We start from the raw sequence: 18,009 nt of genomic DNA, 5'->3' as shown, positions 1-18,009 counted from the left end.
GTTGCTACTAAGCAAGCAAACGCACACATGGCCACACGCAGCCTCACTGAGCTTGCTCAGTGTGCACATAAGCACGCACAGCTTCGGCAAGCCCCCTCTCAGCACGCAGATGTCCACGCACAGAGAGTTGTCCACGAGAGTCCACGATTTTTTACACACAAAGAGTGTGCGTGTACGTCTTTCAGCTCACAGTACGCGATCATGTACACACAGGACGCACAAATGCGTACAGGTAACGCACAATTTCTGCGCATTCGTGTGCAAAATGAACGTGATCGTACAAAAATCACTGTTCTCGTGCAAACTCACGCAGAGTTTTTTCAATAGGGTCATTATTACAAAAAAACTAAAATCACAAAGCAGTAGGATTTGGGAATCTGGGCGCACGAGGTTCGCCAACCACTTCCGAGCCTCACAACGTGTGTTGTTCGTGGTATGTAGAGCTAGCAAACTGCTAAATTTTCATCGACACCACATTTCATTCGTTTCATCTGCGGCTTCACCTGCACTGCGGCAGCTTTAACACCTCAGGCCCTAAAAACAAACCGGAGAACAACGCTGCCACTTCCTTCCAGTGCCATTGGCTGGAAATCAAATTGGTGCACTGATTACGAATGCTGCAACATTTGAGTGTGCTCATCATAGTAGTTCCCGCGTACAAGGCCAATTAATCTCGACACGAAAGAGGACGGCAGAAAACACCACCAGCATCTGGCCGCCATTCTTCAGATATCCAATGATCTCTGCAGGACAAACAAGCAAAACTGAAGGGCACGACACGAAACTCAGGAACGCCTTGTGGTGGAAACGCAGTAGAAGTTTCGAGCGCGAGCTGTCATCTTACAGGTCTTCGGCATTGCCTCCTCATTGCTTGAGGAGGGTGGGCCTTTGAGCGCCGTCGCCTCTCGCTCGTAGCTTATACTGAACTGACGTGCCACCCCAAGTTGTCCGTCAGTATAGCATCAGCGTACGTCATCCTGCGTGTGTGGTACAGAGTCAATCACACTTAGAGGGAAAACGGCACCGCGTGGCTACGCACACGCGGAGCACTATTGCGACCAAGTCGGTGGCAAACCCGTGCAGTTGGGCAGACGACACGAAGCACCACGTCGAGGTCTCTCTTGTCGTGCGCCACTTTGCATTCGTTCATGAACGGGTTAGATGCTATGGCACTCCGCAGGTACGTGGCCACGAGGAGCCATGTTCCCTCTAAGTGTGGTTGAGACTGTACGTTCGTCTTGCACATGTTCTCTGGCCGATACACAAGTATGGAGGTAACCATCTATCAGACGTCACTGAACGTGCACCGCCTTTCCTTAAATTAATGTTGTGCTTCCACATAACTCTCACCGACAAGACAGACTGTATATTTGTTTTTAAAGCACTTCGCTTTATAGGATTAGTCTGAAAAACATAGTCATGCGAACGGCCTGCGTAAGCGCACGCGCGAAAAATGTACACCCGTATTCATGTACATCGTCTCTCGTAAAAAGGTAAATTGGTCTTAATGGTAAGTACTATCCGTTTCGTTCCCCTCACAAATCTCTTGCTATCTAAGCCCCTCGGCTAGCCCATTAACTTCGCTGTACGCTGTCACTAGGGGCACTTCTTTGCTGGAGGATTCACTAAATATGTGAATCATGTGATTCACTAAATATGTGAATATGTGAATGTGTGAATGTGTGTAAACTGCGAAGGCCTATACGGCGATTCGTCTGCAGGCTTACTTATACGCTGTTGTTGAATAAGAAGACGCAAATTGAAAACAGGAAGGCAAAAGAGAGGAAAGCTCTTTCTTGTAATTAGACGTTATGAAGAATACCTGTAGGGCGGGCAATCTTACGATTACCGACATTATCTTCATGTAAGTGAACTAAAGTTCACCTGCTCGCCAAAAAGGATGCTGTCCAGGTAGGCCAAAATCAGAATAATGCAAGCAAAAGGTACTATCTGTGTTCGTACGATGCAGGTAGATTTACGAGTGAGCCAATAGCAAAAGAACGCTGGGGGCTGCGGCTAGCCTCTCGCATATTCACTGAAAGGCACTGTTGTTCTTGTCAAACGCTTTTACAGTCGCACATAGCCACACTGAGGGTTGGTGAGAGGTTCGGGATTTCTCTTTTTTTTTGCTTTTTCAATCGCGTTGAAAACCGCAAAAAGCAAATAATTTGATGCAAGCAGTTCCTCTCAGAGAGGCGGGCGAAAAATTCATAAAAAAGCGTAAAAATTGTGATCATGAAATTAAGGAGTGGGTTGCTCCCACATCGAAATATGGACTAAGGCAAAGCGCCTTCGCCCAAGGAAAGGGCGCGTAGAAGAAGAAATGATTCCGTCCCGCAGGGGAACTCTGATCATACTACATAATGTAAGCAACAGAACCACAAAACATTCAGATGTCTCTTATTACACGTAGGTCGAATGACCTTCGAGTCCTGTACGACATTTTTTCCATGGACCTTGATTTTTTTCGCCGCTGAAGCTTCTCCTCGGACCATTTGTGCAGAGGAAAGGTGCAGACGAGAACGAAGACCCCACGGGCACATCTCGCGCTTGGTGCAGGAAGCCCGCCTAGAACGCTCCGTGAACCTGTCCTCGTTCTACAGCTGGCTAGATCCAGACTTGAAGGTCTTCTTGGGGACTTCGGCTAGATCTCTTGCTGGAGCTTGTGGTGGAGAGCGAGGTGAAGACCCTGCACACGGGCAGGAACTTCGTGTCGGCAGTCAGAAGCCGGTACAAGGTATGAACGATTTCCGCACCGAATGCGCTAAGCAGACGCTGTTTGATGCGAGGTCATTGCGAGAGAGCAATGTTCTTTCCTCGTCTTCTTAGGCAGGATATGCAGGCACCACAGCCATTGGCGATGCTTCACACTCGGGACGCGCGCGCTGAGGACTTGTCTTGCATCGCCGATCTGCGGCCTCCGTTCGCGTTCGTCGTCATTCGCGCCCACATCGGCAAGGATCCGAAGCGTAAGCACTCCTTGCCAGAAAATGGAGCTATGTTTAAAAATGGCCCCTACGCCAACAGTGCAATTAATAATATGCCGACACGATATTATGGATCCTGGCACGCTGCTTTTGTCCCCGCCATAGTTCCTCAATATAAACTTGCAGAAGGGCGTATGCTCCACCTGAGAGGTAAGAGAGATATGCTAATTTTTGCTGCAAGCAAAATTGATTGCAGAATCCGCTTGACACCTGTGATATGAAGAATAAAAGTATTGGCTACACACTCAATATGATCATGGACATTTGAAACCATCACTTTTCCTCCTCATGCCAGTAGCACGCGTCGCAGCAGAGCGACTGCTCAGGATCAGAGAATGTCACTGCAGTTTGCGCGGAGTTTGCGCTGCTAGCGGCCATCGTTCCGATTGCACCACTTTAAGATAGCTTAAACTACAAGAATAGTATTCTTATGTCTTAAATACTCATATGCGGAGTGACGAACTCTGAAAAGTTTTCCGATCGACTGCAGCAACCCACTTCACACTCGAATAAGACCCGCACAACACGCGTTTTAACAAACCTTAAGAAAACTTATATACGTTCACTCAGTCCCCACATTAGTGGTACAGCAGTTTTTGAATCTACGCACTCTTCATAAGCATTATGATGTGACGGCTGTAGCATTTTCCTTCTTGTATTTTCCGCTAAAAGTTGTTTTTTTACAAATACGCCGCTCAGTTGAGGAAATGCAGTGCATTTTCTATTACCTACTGCAATAATCAGCACATCGTCTTTGTAGACACTGCACTTGAAATATTACCTTTGAAAATCCAAGTATTCTTATGTCTTAAATACTCATATGCGGAGTGACGAACTCTGAAAAGTTTTCCGATCGACTGCAGCAACCCACTTCACACTCGAATAAGACCCGCACAACACGCGTTTTAACAAACCTTAAGAAAACTTATATACGTTCACTCAGTCCCCACATTAGTGGTACAGCAGTTTTTGAATCTACGCACTCTTCATAAGCATTATGATGTGACGGCTGTAGCATTTTCCTTCTTGTATTTTCCGCTAAAAGTTGTTTTTTTACAAATACGCCGCTCAGTTGAGGAAATGCAGTGCATTTTCTATTACCTACTGCAATAATCAGCACATCGTCTTTGTAGACACTGCACTTGAAATATTACCTTTGAAAATCCACCTTGAGCTCCTGTTCCTGCTCAAGAAAGCGAGAAATAGCATGCCATGAGAGCTTTGCTGGATTCAGGCGACCTTTAGCTCCATAGGCGGCTTTATTCCCGCGCGGAATTTACCGAGCGTTCAAACAAAAGAAGCCATCGGTTCGGGCTCTTCCTTATATCGTACTGCGGTATAACGTTGCTCTTCTCCCGCTGTATGCGCACCGCTGACGCCGGGGCATGCAGTAAATCTCATGTACGCGAGAGGTGAAACGGCGCCGAATTAGGACTGTTAGAACCTTAGATTGGCTCCGGCTACAGCAAAACAAATCAATCCCAGACAAACCACCGTCGTGTCTCCAGCACGAGCACTGTTACCAAATTCGTACATTAAAAGCTCTAGGCCATATTTCGCCTTTTTTGTAACAAGATTGTAAAATTTTTCTCGCCCCTTTTGGGGACATGGTACAGCAGCGAAAGCGAATGTTCTCCGCGTGCAACGAGACAGCATTAAAGCTTCTTCTTCATCGTTTATGCCACCTAGTCGTACGCCTCGTGATTATTCCTGTTCTTGCAAATTAAGGCCAGCCTGTGATATCAAATTATTCTTTGGCCGGAAGTAGTCATTACCATCAGCTCAAAAAACTTGAGCTCAGCATACCTTTGTACATTAAAAACCTTTGCTTGTGGACCGCATCACATTAGAGAATTATCGGTACACAAATGTTAACAAGAGGTCCGCAGAACGTAATTAGGTACGTGCGTTCTTAGCCATGAAGGAGCCGGAAGGTTGCCTCGCCATTCAACAACTTTCCGCCCGTGGCTCTGCAGCTACCTCCACCGAGGTTTGGTGCCTTCCTGAGCTGCTGGTCCTCAATGCGGAGTTCGACCGCTTCAAGGAAGAACTGACGCGAGCTGGTTACGTCGACTGCTGTGACGGCGACCACGACGACCTCCTGGGCGAATACTTCTCTCGCACTGACGTGCAGCCACTCGCAACGGCGGCCCAAGACGGCGCTGAATGCCCGCAGCACCAGCCGCCCCCAAAGAGCCCGGAAGCAGAGTGAGTGACTGCGCAGATAGTTGGCTACAGCGTGACGCATTCGGCTTTCTCAAGCTTTCATGCCAAAAAGAAATTACCCCAATGCAGCACCTTAAATTTTGTTCATTTCTCACATGAAAGTGTTGAAAAGGGGGTAATTTGAAGTCCTTAAGTGAGTAATCATTTTACCTTTTTACAGAACCCCTCTTCCTTGTCTTTCCCGCCGAGTTAACTGGGGGTTTTATTTTCAACGACTTATGAAAGCGGGTTTCCCTGTGTGAGTGGTGATTGCAGTTGTAGTTAGCCCTAGTAACGAAATAGAGAAGATATTTAAGAAAGGGGTCCCAGGCCACTGCTTCGATTTAAGAGAAATAATGGTAATGTTGCACTACGTCCAATGACTCTCGCACAATTCGAAAGGGACAGCAGAAATTTTCTACGCTCGTAGCCTCCACCGCCCAGTGTAACCTGCCAAACCTTTCGACCCTTTGAACTTCATGTAGGCCTAGTATCAGAAAGAAATTTGTTTGCAGTACGAAGCATATTGCCAAGCTCGTCGACTGCACAGTGACTGCGGTTTACGAGACCCCTTTAAGCTAGGGATGAGCTAAGGTAGACCGATCGTTGCTTTAACGGCCGGCTAAGAAAGCGCGCAGAATGACTCAGTTTTATCTATGGCGTGCCTTTCCTCGCACCGAGAACATACGGTTGCTGCCTGCAGCTCAGAAACACAATGGTTGTTGAACGAGCAAATCTTCTATAGCGAGGTAGATTTTTGAGGTCTTACTTATTCACAAGCTACCAAGGAACCCTTGCTTCAGTGTTCCTTCTGCTAATCTTCTAGAAGGAGCGCTTATGTTTTCGTAGTTTCCAAAATTTGCTTGTTTTTTATTGGTTTCTTGAAGGACAGAATTTATTCGGAATTTTTCGTCCTTCACTGGACATGTCGCGCGTTAATATTTACATGGTTTTTCGCAGTTCAGCATTGTAGTGATAAGCGTCTTCAGTCCTTTTATGACAGTTCATGTAATTTTAAAGAAACGGGAGTACATGCACGTTTTCTTGCTGGAGAGCGTCACTTCGAATAAATTCGTAGCAAATTTGCGTTCGCCTTCTCCATTCCTCTTCTAGTCCTGTTTTTGTGCGTTACACCATGGTGTCAAAGCTGCTGCTACTGCTATTTCGGCGCTGCAGGTCGTTTTCCTTTGGCTTCTCGTCGATTCTGCACTCTTGAGCAGCCGACTGCGAGGTGCGCATGAGTGATGCCTTGATTGTCTGCCTTTTTATGCGAAGCATACTAGCCGCACAAACGAGCTCTTCCTTGCTGCGGCTGCGTAGCTACCACTTGACCTACATCGGCGCACCACGTGATATGACGTCACAACAGCTGTGAAAGCTGGGGCTCAACTCGTGCGCTCGCTTGCGGACGCGAAGCCTCCGCCGGCGGTATGCTTCGCATTCTAGGCTTAACTATAAGCTAAGCCAGGCAATTTTTTTATGCTGACCACGCTGGCGATAGGTGACTCCGAAATTTCTTAGGATTTTTCTTCTCGCGGTTTTGTATTTATAGATTCATTACATGGTAAATTTGACACCACTTCTTAACCTGGTTGTTTTATTACTTGTTTCCATTTCTTTCATCACTCATTTCTCCCCTACCGTGGTCAAAGTCTACTTTCAGGAGAAGCGCAGTCGTGACGAACACAATCGAACCATTCCTATGCTGAAAAAAATGCTGCCAGTGTCTGGAAGACGTGGAAGTAACTAGCGTTAGCTGTTTGCTTTACTAGAATTGATATGAATCAGATCAAACACAGGTACACCAATGGAAATACGAATTTGCACCTTTATTTCGCCATAAGATAAACACACTCCCCCCGCCGCGGTGGATCAGTGGTTACTGCGCTCGGCTGCTGACCCGAAAGACGCCGGTTCCATCCCCGCCGCGGCGGCCGAATTTCGATGAAGGCGAAATTCTAGAGGTTCGTGTGCTGTGCGATGTCAGTGCACGTTAAAGAACCCCAGGTGGTCGAAATTTCCGGAGCCCTTCACTGCGGCGTCCCTCATAGCCTGAGTTTCTTCGTGACGTTAAACCCCAATAAACCAAACCAAACATCTCTATCCACCACATAGAACCATGACGTCATCATTGTCTTACGGCAGGGGCTTGTTTCTACAGTGCTATTCTAGATGATGCTACAAGTCTCAATGCGAGATGTGCTGTTTTCTAGTTGCTGCCACAGATGCGCTGTGATCTCAGGGTGGTAGCAAACACCACGAAATCTTGAAACGTGATGAGTAGATGCTGCCACAGATGACGCTGTGACCTAAATGTGGTAGCAGACAGCAAGAAATCTCGAAACGTGTTGAGTAGAGCCAACAGTCTTAGAAGAGGCTGTGTCAGGTGTTTTCGAAGAAAATGAGTGATATCTCTCGTAAGCAAGAAAAAAGAATACAATATGGCCCCCAGCAGAAGTACTCGCAAATTGGTGCATTTTTGCATAGCTTTTCCGCAATACAGCTGGAAGATCAACTCAAATTGTAAGCATTAAAATGTAATGCTTACTGTACTGCACTGGTGCAAACATTGGTCTCATGAAAAAAAGTGTAAGCATGACATGTTTTGAAAGAAGGCGAGAATTATTTCTTCTAAGCAACAAAATGAATCACAGTATGGTCCGCAGCAAAAGTCCCATGAACTCTATTATTGTTTTATCGTGTAAATCGCATGAAATTGAAGTTACCCGAGGTGAGAAGTCCGAGCGGTACGGGACTGTTTATTCGCTGGGTCAGGTGAGCTGCGGCGGGCCAGGGAGCGAGACGTGGTTCCCCGCGGCGAGGATGAAAAAGAACTTGCTGTAGGAAAGAGCGCGCCAACAACGAGGTCACGGGCTGCATTGTGTCTCCTGTCTAACAACAAGTGCACCAGAGGCATGGTGATCGAACACACACGCACTGTTGTGCCAAAGAGCTTGCGAGGCTACAGTCGAAACTGCCTTTGTCTTGTGCAGCCTATCCGAAATGCAGCGCGCCGTTAGACCCAAATGCTATGCATGAAAATCTAATGCTAGCATTTTGGCTATGGAGCTGGAATTTACGGATTATTATAAAGACCTGGATGTAGAGCGTATAGCAGTCCGGGCAAAGCAGTCGTAGTATAGATAGGGACATAAGAGGGCGGTTCCTTCGAAGGTGATCAGAATGCGGTATAAATTATTTCGCTGTCACTTTCAGAGTAACTCAAGACAACGTATTATAGATATCTTTGAACAGAGAAGTATATAACAGAGTCAAACTGCCAGCACTCACCAAACGCGACAAAACATAATGTTAAAGAGGGTGCCCAGAACAGAGGCTAAGGCCACAATACTGCGAGCGCAAAGATAAACTACATAACTAGAAGATATAAAGCAAGATGGATTAAAAAAGAAGCGCGTTCAAGATATTTTATGTGAAATTACTAATTGACAGTCGACATGGTTACGGCACACAATGTGCACCATTACATAACAGCAGCATTCATTACAGGTGGTTAGTAGGATGACAAAGTACTAATGGAAGGACAAAGTTGTCAGTTACCGTATCGAGTAGACGCTGCAGAATTTGCACCGACAGCGTTACATGCAGGTTCAATCCGAGGGAAAGTTAAGATTATTTGTAAAAGTCCCCTGTAGGGGCGTTTTCGGTAAAATATAGATTATATGAATATATGCATACAGAATATATGAATATAGAAGTCACTTGCTTCAATACAGGCTATCCATCCAATAGCGCAGGTACCTAGCTCATATACAGTAAATTTCATGTGACCAAAGCGGGGGCCTTGCGGCGCTCGTCCCCTTATTACATTCTTTAGCAGAGTCTGTCAACTATGTGCAACATTTTTTCTCTACATGAATAGCGATCAATGTTTATTTCGTCCTGTCAGCAGCCGCAGCTCCTGTGTGTCCACCTCGTGTAGCAGCAGCGGCACTATCGAGATTTCCATACTGTGTCCACGCCGGCTCCTGGTCGCTGGGCCGCCCGTTCGGCTTCCATCCTGGTTCCCATTTTCCTGGTTAGAAGATTCTGGTTTGAAGATTCTATCTACGCTTAGGGAAATTCGGGGAGGGGCCTCTTGCCAGGAGGCCCATTAAGAAGAAAAAGTAGATTCTGTTGTAGTCTTGTGTACATCACCTGCCACCTGCCGTGGTTGAGAGGTAGCAAAGCTGAGAGGAAGAAATCCTCGTCTGCACTTTTAGGGCAGAGGACAGAAAGGCCAGAAGTTTGTTGCGACTAGAAGAACCCAGAGGACGGCTACGGTGGAAGCATGAGGTTGTTATGCGGTTGAAGGAATGCGCAAACTAAATGTGCTTGCCTCGTGAACTACCAGAGCGTGGCTACCATGGTAAGGGAGGGCCCTTCAGCCATTGCCAATCGACTTTCATTGATTAATGGGCTACGCCGGTAACCTTAGCTCTACAAGAGAAGACGTAGTGCATTGTCGTCACATATAGGTGATTAGTGCCTCTGTAATTTTTTTTCTGGATGAATAGTAATCAATACTCATTTCCTCGTCTAGCAAACCGCAGTTCGTCTGCGTCCGCCTCGTGTGGCAGGAGCTGCATCAGCCAGGGGCCGTCGGGTGCCCACACTGTCCCCTGGTGCTGGGCCGCTTGTCAGGAATCTGTGTCTGTGGGGGACAATTCCACGGCATAACTTCTGCATCGAAGGTACGTGCCACACTGTGCGATTTGATGCGCCCACGTTCCGGCCATTGTTGTTGATAGTGGAATGCTTGTACCGCCTCATGCTTTTCGAGGAGGGCACCTGGAGGACAGTATTGGTGATACTTGATGGCACCTCATCATACCTCATGATACCTGCCTTGAAACCTCTGTAGTCACATGCTGTGTACAGCCGGCCAAATCTTTAGCTGTCGTGCGTGACGGCCGCGTTTTCCGTGCTCCTGTAGCTTATGATGCAGGAAACTTGCGAAAATATCAAATTTAAGCACAGGCTCACTAAGCCCCTCGTTAATACTGTGGTTTCCGCAAGTTTGCTTCTTCTGAAAGCGCAGGCGCACAGAAAAAGCTGCAGTCGCGCACGCCAGCTAAAGATTTAGCCGGCTGTACATCGGCAGCATTGACTAGTTTTTCCTTCCCTACAACCTCGACTGATGTTAAAGTATTTCCCTTTAAATTCGAGAGCAAGTTAATGCAAACGCGCGTGTTGCTATTTATGCGAAAGCAATATATGTGAAATTAGCACAAACGCCGGCCGTCCATGCCACGAAATGCGGATGGTGTCAGAACTCCTCTGTACGAGGTCACAGATCATGTATGCTAAAATGTGTAGTCTTGAACGACGAAACGAAGCGTAAGCTATGAAAGTCATGACTCATAACTTATCTTTCTGCAACGTAGCATGAATCAGCACTTTACAAGTAACGTAATGTAAGGTTATAAAGTTTGAACAAAACATGTTTACTAATGCCTCGTAGTCACAGTCATAACTCATAATTCTGCCATTCGGTAAGGTATCACGACTATGCACTTCAATCCGTTCGCATTCCGACGTGTAACCACCCTTAAGTGTGTCTTCGGAACTTTTAAGTGCTTTTACTTAACCAACAGCGGTTTGGTCAGCTATTTAGGTAGCGATGAGGCAAAATAAGCGTCCGGTGAGGCGCACAGTCATCCACACACCTGTCTAGAGCACTCGAATGATGCATCCTGGAGTAGACTAGGAGTAGTTGTCTAGGGCTCGAAACCTGATCCTAAAGCACACCTGCATTCAGTGGGGTTATGCAAACCCTGCTCATGGTTTAAAAACTGTATGGACAGTCATCCACACACCTGTCTAGAGCATTCGAATGATGCGTCCAGGAGTAGAGTAGGAGTAGTTGTCTAGGGCTCGAAACCTGATCTTAAAGCGCGCCTGCATTCAGTGGGGTTATGCTAACCTGCTCATGGTTTAAAAACTGTATGGGGCCATCAGGGCACAGTTTTTGAGCGCTCTAGACAAGAGTTTGGACAATTGTACATGTTCGGAAAGAGAAGATGGCATTGGGGTGTCATCAATGGACCTGATCGAATGAGGCGCTTAAAAAACCGGTGTTTTGAGCCATTTTTATTACGAACTTTTCAAGATTTTAATGTTAGAAAACGATGTGCCACACACACTCCATATAGGTAGTCGGCCTTGTCAATGCAACTCAGCACTTCCAGAAACGAACGTTGGCGAGCCTTGTACTTGGAGTGCTAGGATGGATTGATCGTCTTTAGCACTGATTGTTTCAGCTTGATACTCATCTGATGCGTCGCTGCGGTACTTCCGAGTCCAAGTACAAGTCTTAAGAGTTCAGCATCATACTTTGTTTTCCATGTGCTGGTGCCCAGTGTTCATAGAACTCTCTTTTCCCTCACGTAACCTTGGGTCCTGAGTGAATGGTAACAAAAAATATGAGGACGATAAGCCTTCTGATCCGACAATTCTGCAGAAACCGACTGATTAACCCTCGATGATTATTTTGATTATTTCACTCTGAGCTGAGGCTTCACTCACACAACAGGTTATTTCTGTGGGTGAAGGTGACAGATGTGGTCGGTACTTATAGAAGACAGAGGTGAGGTGAGTCGAGGGTTGTGATGACTGGGTAGGCAGCCTGCTATTTAAGCGGTAGGCTGGGGACATGGCTGGTGGTTGGAGCATCTGTAGGGCAGCTGGCTTTCCACTGCTTCTTTGAATGGACTTCCCCGTCGATTTTCGTTCCGCTGCTACGAGCGCTACGCGGGAGTGTAAGCATTGGGGAGGGCAGAAGTGGTTGGGCTGGTGGTAGGATGTTGTTATGGGGGTAGATTTGGGTTGATGAATGGATGGGTGTTCCCTTTTAAGAATGAAGGTGGGCAGGGGCAAGGAGGTCCATCGAGGGCGGGAGTTGGTTGTTAAATCGAGGAAGCGGTGTATGGGTGGACAGCCCCTAAGTATGGCGGTGCGGTCGGGAGGTGGCTGGTGGGTGGTGCTTCTTGACGATGGAGGCTACTCTCTCCAATGCTGCAGATCGAATAATAGAGAGCCGACATTCTCGCACTCTGACAATTTTCGTGCTTTGACACTAAAACTACATAAGCTGGACGAAACTACTGGAAGACAACGCAGTGTGTGTGTTCTCTTCCTTTCACTGAGAAAGCAGCAACAATGACACTGTACGTGAAGCCTCCACCTTCGAGAAGCAACACCCAGCATAGAAGGCTTCTTACCTATAGCTATGCCCATGCAGCGAGTGACACCCACGATGCACCTTCCCCATCTCACCCGTGTCCACCCAATTCTGCACTCCAGAAGCGCCACTCACCAACAAACCAGCTACTTTCACCCTCTCACAACGCATCCTCCCAACTGAAGCCCGCAGAGCAGCGCAACGAAAAGGTGACGCCGGAAGTTTATTCATAGACCCAATGGGAGCGCTGCAGCTTTTCAACGAACCTGAACCTAAGAACCACTTCTTCACCTCATCCCACTATCTAGGCGGATGCCCGCCCCCGCTACTGATCGCTAGTTCTCGGCTACTGCGTCATGACCTTCAACTGAGAATATCACATCATACAACCACATTACACAAGCATCGGCAGAATTCCTCTTGACGATCGCGCGCTGCACTGAGAGAACTGGCAGGACAACAATGTTAGTCATGACAACTGTTCCCTCGCAGCTGGTGTGTCGTGGAGGTGCCTTCTTGCCAATAAGGACTGCTTTAAGTGCACATTAATATATTAGCTTATGGGAACGCCTCAAGAAGGGCATTTTATTTTCTACCACAAATTTTGTACCTCGGCGAAAAATTAGAAACAAGCGTCGAAACCCCTGGGTGAGTCGTGATATTATTCATATGAAGCGGCGACTTAAACGTCTTAGGCGACATCACTCCTCATCTTCTCAGTGTTTGCAGAAATTAAAACGTGAATTAGCACAGGCATGGTCTACATCCAAATCCACCCTTCCTTCTTTCATAAGAACAGATCCGCGCAAATTTTGGCGATACCTTGGTCAACAAAACGAAACCTTCAAAGAAATTAGAACTGAGGATGGGAACCTCGTCACTGATATAAAAGAAATAGCTGAACTCTTTAACAGGTACTTTCAAAGTGTTTTCGGGAGACCTTCAGATATGGTTGTTGATGCACCCAAACAATCCTTCGATCCTAACGAAGTTCCCGTTATTTCTACAGAAGGGGTTCTCTCTTTGCTGCGTAAAATAAATATTCGGAAGAGCCATGGTCTAGACGACATTCCAAATGCCTTTTTAAAGCGTTACGCGCTCCAGATCTCGGAGCATTTGGTTAAACTATTCACTTTATCTTTACAAACCAGTGAGTTGCCAGAAGATTGGAAGAAGGCTCGTGTTGTGCCTATTCATAAAAAAGGTGACAAGTTACTCGTGACTAATTACCGACCGGTCTCAATTATCTCTACATCCTGTAAGCTTCTAGAGCACATCGTGGCCCACTTTATAATTGACTTTTTAAATGAAAGAAACATTCTGTCACCTTTTCAGCACGGATTCAGGAAGGGAATGTCGACCATCACTCAACTAGTTACTACTATTGATGATTTTCTTAGAGTGCTGGACAACTCGGGACAGATCGATGTTCTTTTTTTGGATATGGCGAAAGCTTTTGATAAGGTACCACATGCAAAGCTCTTTTATAAACTGCAGTTACTTGGTATTCCGTTGTATCTTATTGAATGGGTCAGAGCTTACTTAAGCGGTAGAACTCAGTGTGTTGATGTGAATGGTACTCTTTCTGAATCGCTTCCTGTTACTTCCGGTGTTCCTCAGGGCAGTGTGTTAGGACCTTTGTTGTTTTTAATATATATAAATGATTTAATAGACACCATTCCTCCGTCTGTGTCAATAAGGTTGTTCGCGGATGACTGCGCTGTATACAAAGAAATAACCTCAATTGCAGATCATCAATTGCTTCAAGATTCTTTGCTTAAAATATGTCACTGGTGTGAAGAATGGGACATAGATTTAAACATTGATAAGAGTGCGCTTCTCCGAGTTACGAGAAAAAAAAAATGTTAGTAATTACCAATATTGCCTTCACCACAGTCACATCCGAGAGGTCTCACAGTACAAGTATCTAGGAATTACTCTTAACAACCGATTAACCTGGGGTACTCATATTTCTGAGATCTGTTCAGCCGCTTTTTCTCAGCTGTGTTTCTTGAGACGCAAATTAAAACACACTCCTAGAGGTATTAGGCTTCTGGCTTACAAAACTTTTGTCAGGTCCAAACTTGAGTACTCTTCTGAAATTTGGGACCCGCACACCAAGAAACATATTTATCAACTAGAGCTCATCCAAAGGAAGGCAGTACGTTTCATTTTTAATAAATATAGAAGGTCTGACTCCCCAACACAGCTCATGAAAGACAATAGCATTCCATTGCTTCGTACACGCAGAAAACTTAACCGTATTTCTTTCCTTCATAAAATTATCTCAGGCAAGCTTAACATTTCTCCCCCTTCATTCATCAAGCATTCCACTGCTCGAAGGACCCGCCATACAAGGGAGCACTCCTTACAGCCTCTTTTTGCTAAAACGAACTCATTTAAGCACAGTTTCTTCCCTCAAACAATAGCAGATTGGAACGCACTCCCTGAATCGATTTTTTACTCTCCTGACGTAGAAGGCACTAAAAACATTTTTGCTTCAGTAAAAAGGAAGTGACTCTCCTGTATTCAATTTTAAGCATGTATTTCTCTTTATCGTTGCTATGTTCATCTTTTAAGTTCCATTTTTGCTGTGTGTCACATGAAATGTTTTCACGTGGTGTTGTAATTTATGTTATCTTATGCCCCTCCTGCTTGGGCCAACGCTGGCCTGCAGTATTTTGAAATAAATAATAATAATAATAATAATCTTCATCCTTTGTTACGTAGATATTTGTGCAGATATTTAGGCAAATATTTACACACACAGCTTTCATCTTAGACCAGATAAGCAATTGGAAATGTTTGTTCTTTATCATCATTGTTGGGGTTGGAGACATTGAATGTTAATCAGATTACGATTCTCTAACCCTTGGTAAAAAATAACAAGAATTTGAGTTTCGTGATCGTAAGTGAACTTTGCACTTGGAGCAAGTCATTGAAGTCAGAGAAACTGGCTCTGACTGAAGTCAGAGAAATAGGATGTTACAAAAAACCACGTCTGACAGGCACTTTGTATCGTGTGCAGAAAAACGCATCGCCCATTTTTCTGAGAATTGCATCGCACTCACTGAGTTCTTTTTTTTTCTTTTTGTCCTTTAGGTTGAAGGGACTGCTTAGCCACGAAGTCTTCCTCGTTGTAAATAATGTTTTAATTAGACGCGACATAAAAACTTCGTCTGTGCCTCTCAAGTGTCGTTTTGATCATGCTATTGACAATTTGCACGCACTGGAATGCCGGGCGGAATGTCGTGCGGACGTGACCCACTCTGCGTCGTCACTATTTTACCTGCATGCGCTCGACAGATCCTGGTCGTTGTCGGCAGTGACATATATACACACTCAGCATAGAAATCCTCTCGTTCGTGGGGATTCGTTTACAGACAGCAAGACTTATCTCAACCAGGGCGAGAGAGCTTGAAACCTTAACCCAGCACCAAGCACCAAAATGCAAATATGAATTGCCGCCAACCACGACAGAACCAGTTATCTCACTCGATGCGTAGGGCGACTACTGTTCTAGCGAAGCAAGCAGCTATGAGCACAGCGTCGACTGCTGGACAGAAGCACAACTACTTCATGAAGTCCTGCAAGTTCGTGTAAATGGTGAGCATGAACACCAGGTCTCTGTGTAAATGCGGCCCACAAGCTGTAGCAAGCCAAGCAGCATTTTCACGTGGCTGAACTCGAGCGGTCGTCCCGATTTGCTATGTGCGAACAGCCCCGGACTCGATCTGTCCTGTGCCTGGTCATGGGGACCCCGAAAGCGGCCATACCGTTTATGGACCCTGCAGCCACGGCGTTTGTTCTGACTGCTACGACGCCCCATGCTTCGAACTGATGGCGGTTAGTTTTTGACAGAAAGTGCCACCACCTTGTGTTCCAAGCCACCTGCCGTCACGCGAGCGTCTGTCTCGGTCAGTTCGAGTGATTGAGAGGAAAATCCGCAAAGCTGCTCACATTTCCGTCTCTCTCGCATTCTCTTTACATTTTATCTTGCTGCTGTCAAGAAAGTACCTTTTTCTTGAGAGCTTCAGAGAAGATTTAAATGAACTATATTTTTTATAAAACTTACAGAACATCGCGCCCAATGGTATTTGTGGGCTAGTGTCTATAATACTTCCCGCACATTTAAGGAGGGTGGACGCTAAGGAGATGAGAGATTTGTTTGGTTAACATGGAATCCGCTCAAAGACGCTTCATCCTCGTTGTGGTCGTTGTGAAATATTGGTTGGCAGGCCGGTAGACATTAATAGCAACAAATTGGTTGTTTTATTTTTCACGATCTGCTCGAAGTTCAGGTTCTTATTTTCTGCTGTTCAGGATTAATCCCGTATCAGCTGTCATCATTTCGACATGCGTCTTCGCTGCTTCATATTCTGCTAATATATATGTCAGTGCTTTAATGCATGCCATATTTGCGTAAGGCCCTCATATGCTCTTCACATTGACGTATGGAATGCATATCAAGTATATACACACTTTGATTCTTAAACGTCAGTGCCACTGATCTCGACTAGGTGTGTGGATGCCCCATTCCCGCTTTCCGAGGGGAGTGTGACTGAAGCCAGCGGAAACCGCATGGCTTGTCCCGGAAGTCTCGTATCTGGCGTGCATGTAAATGCAAAAATTTGCTTTTTCCTTCCTTTCTTTTACAGTGTTTGTTCATTATTCTAGTGTAATATCTCCTCTTATATTAAAGAACTAAAGAAGTTGAGCGCAACAAGTGTGAGGGTCGTCTGTATAACCCTGTAATGTCAGAGGAAAAAAATTGTTAAAGCAGGTTTCAACCTGCTGCGCTAAAGGGGTACAAAATATACATCATTACATAATACATTACGTTACTATCTGGGTATTGCCGTCGTAGTGTGAATCAGCACCAGTGGAATAGCGGGGCTAAAGTCATCTTAAAACAATTTTCGCGTAGCAAAGAAAAGGAGAGCGATATATGAAGAAAATCAGTGGAACGTCCCTTGAACGGCCGCTATAAAACAGCTGTAGTTTCGGTTTCAACATTGCAGGCAGCCGATGTCTCGTGTTGTCGATGGTAGATGAAGATGCTTTTTGCTTTATGAGATAACTTGCCTAGCAGAAAGGATTTTAACCTACCTCCATAGCGCGGCCACGTTTGTACAGTTACAGCTACCAGATTCAGGCAAAACAATTTTCGGACTAGTCATTACAATATTTATAGGTGCACAGCACGATACTAAGCGCTGACGAGACGAAGAAAACTACAGCGCGTGCCTCTTTCGATCTGCACAGCGCGAGTAAGAAAAGGACAGTCAGTCAGTTCTGTTAGAAGTTAACTGCACTAAGCATTACGAATAAAAGCCCATTCAGGCATAGTACTTTCATAGCTAGAATATGAAAGAGCAGTGCCATAACCTTTTGGAGGCGCTCATGTGAACCAGAACACCGTCAGCCCCCCATCAGGTTGTTGCTCCATCCTCGATTCGGCTGGATCGCAACATAACTCTGTAAAGCGGTCACTTGAAAGTCGGCTGCCTGGAGAAGGTTTTTACTTTTCCTGTAATAAATTTATCCCCAATGGATAATACAACTTGACATTGCATAGCTAGGGAACGGGCATCGCAATGCGAAGTTTTGGCGATGCTAGCGCAACGGCACGGC

The sequence above is a fragment of the Amblyomma mixtum genome, chromosome 3 (assembly GCF_055824585.1).
Source record: "Amblyomma mixtum isolate Tamu chromosome 3, ASM5582458v1, whole genome shotgun sequence".
Taxonomy (NCBI): Eukaryota; Metazoa; Arthropoda; class Arachnida; order Ixodida; family Ixodidae; genus Amblyomma; species Amblyomma mixtum.
This window is presented reverse-complemented; position numbering follows the sequence as displayed.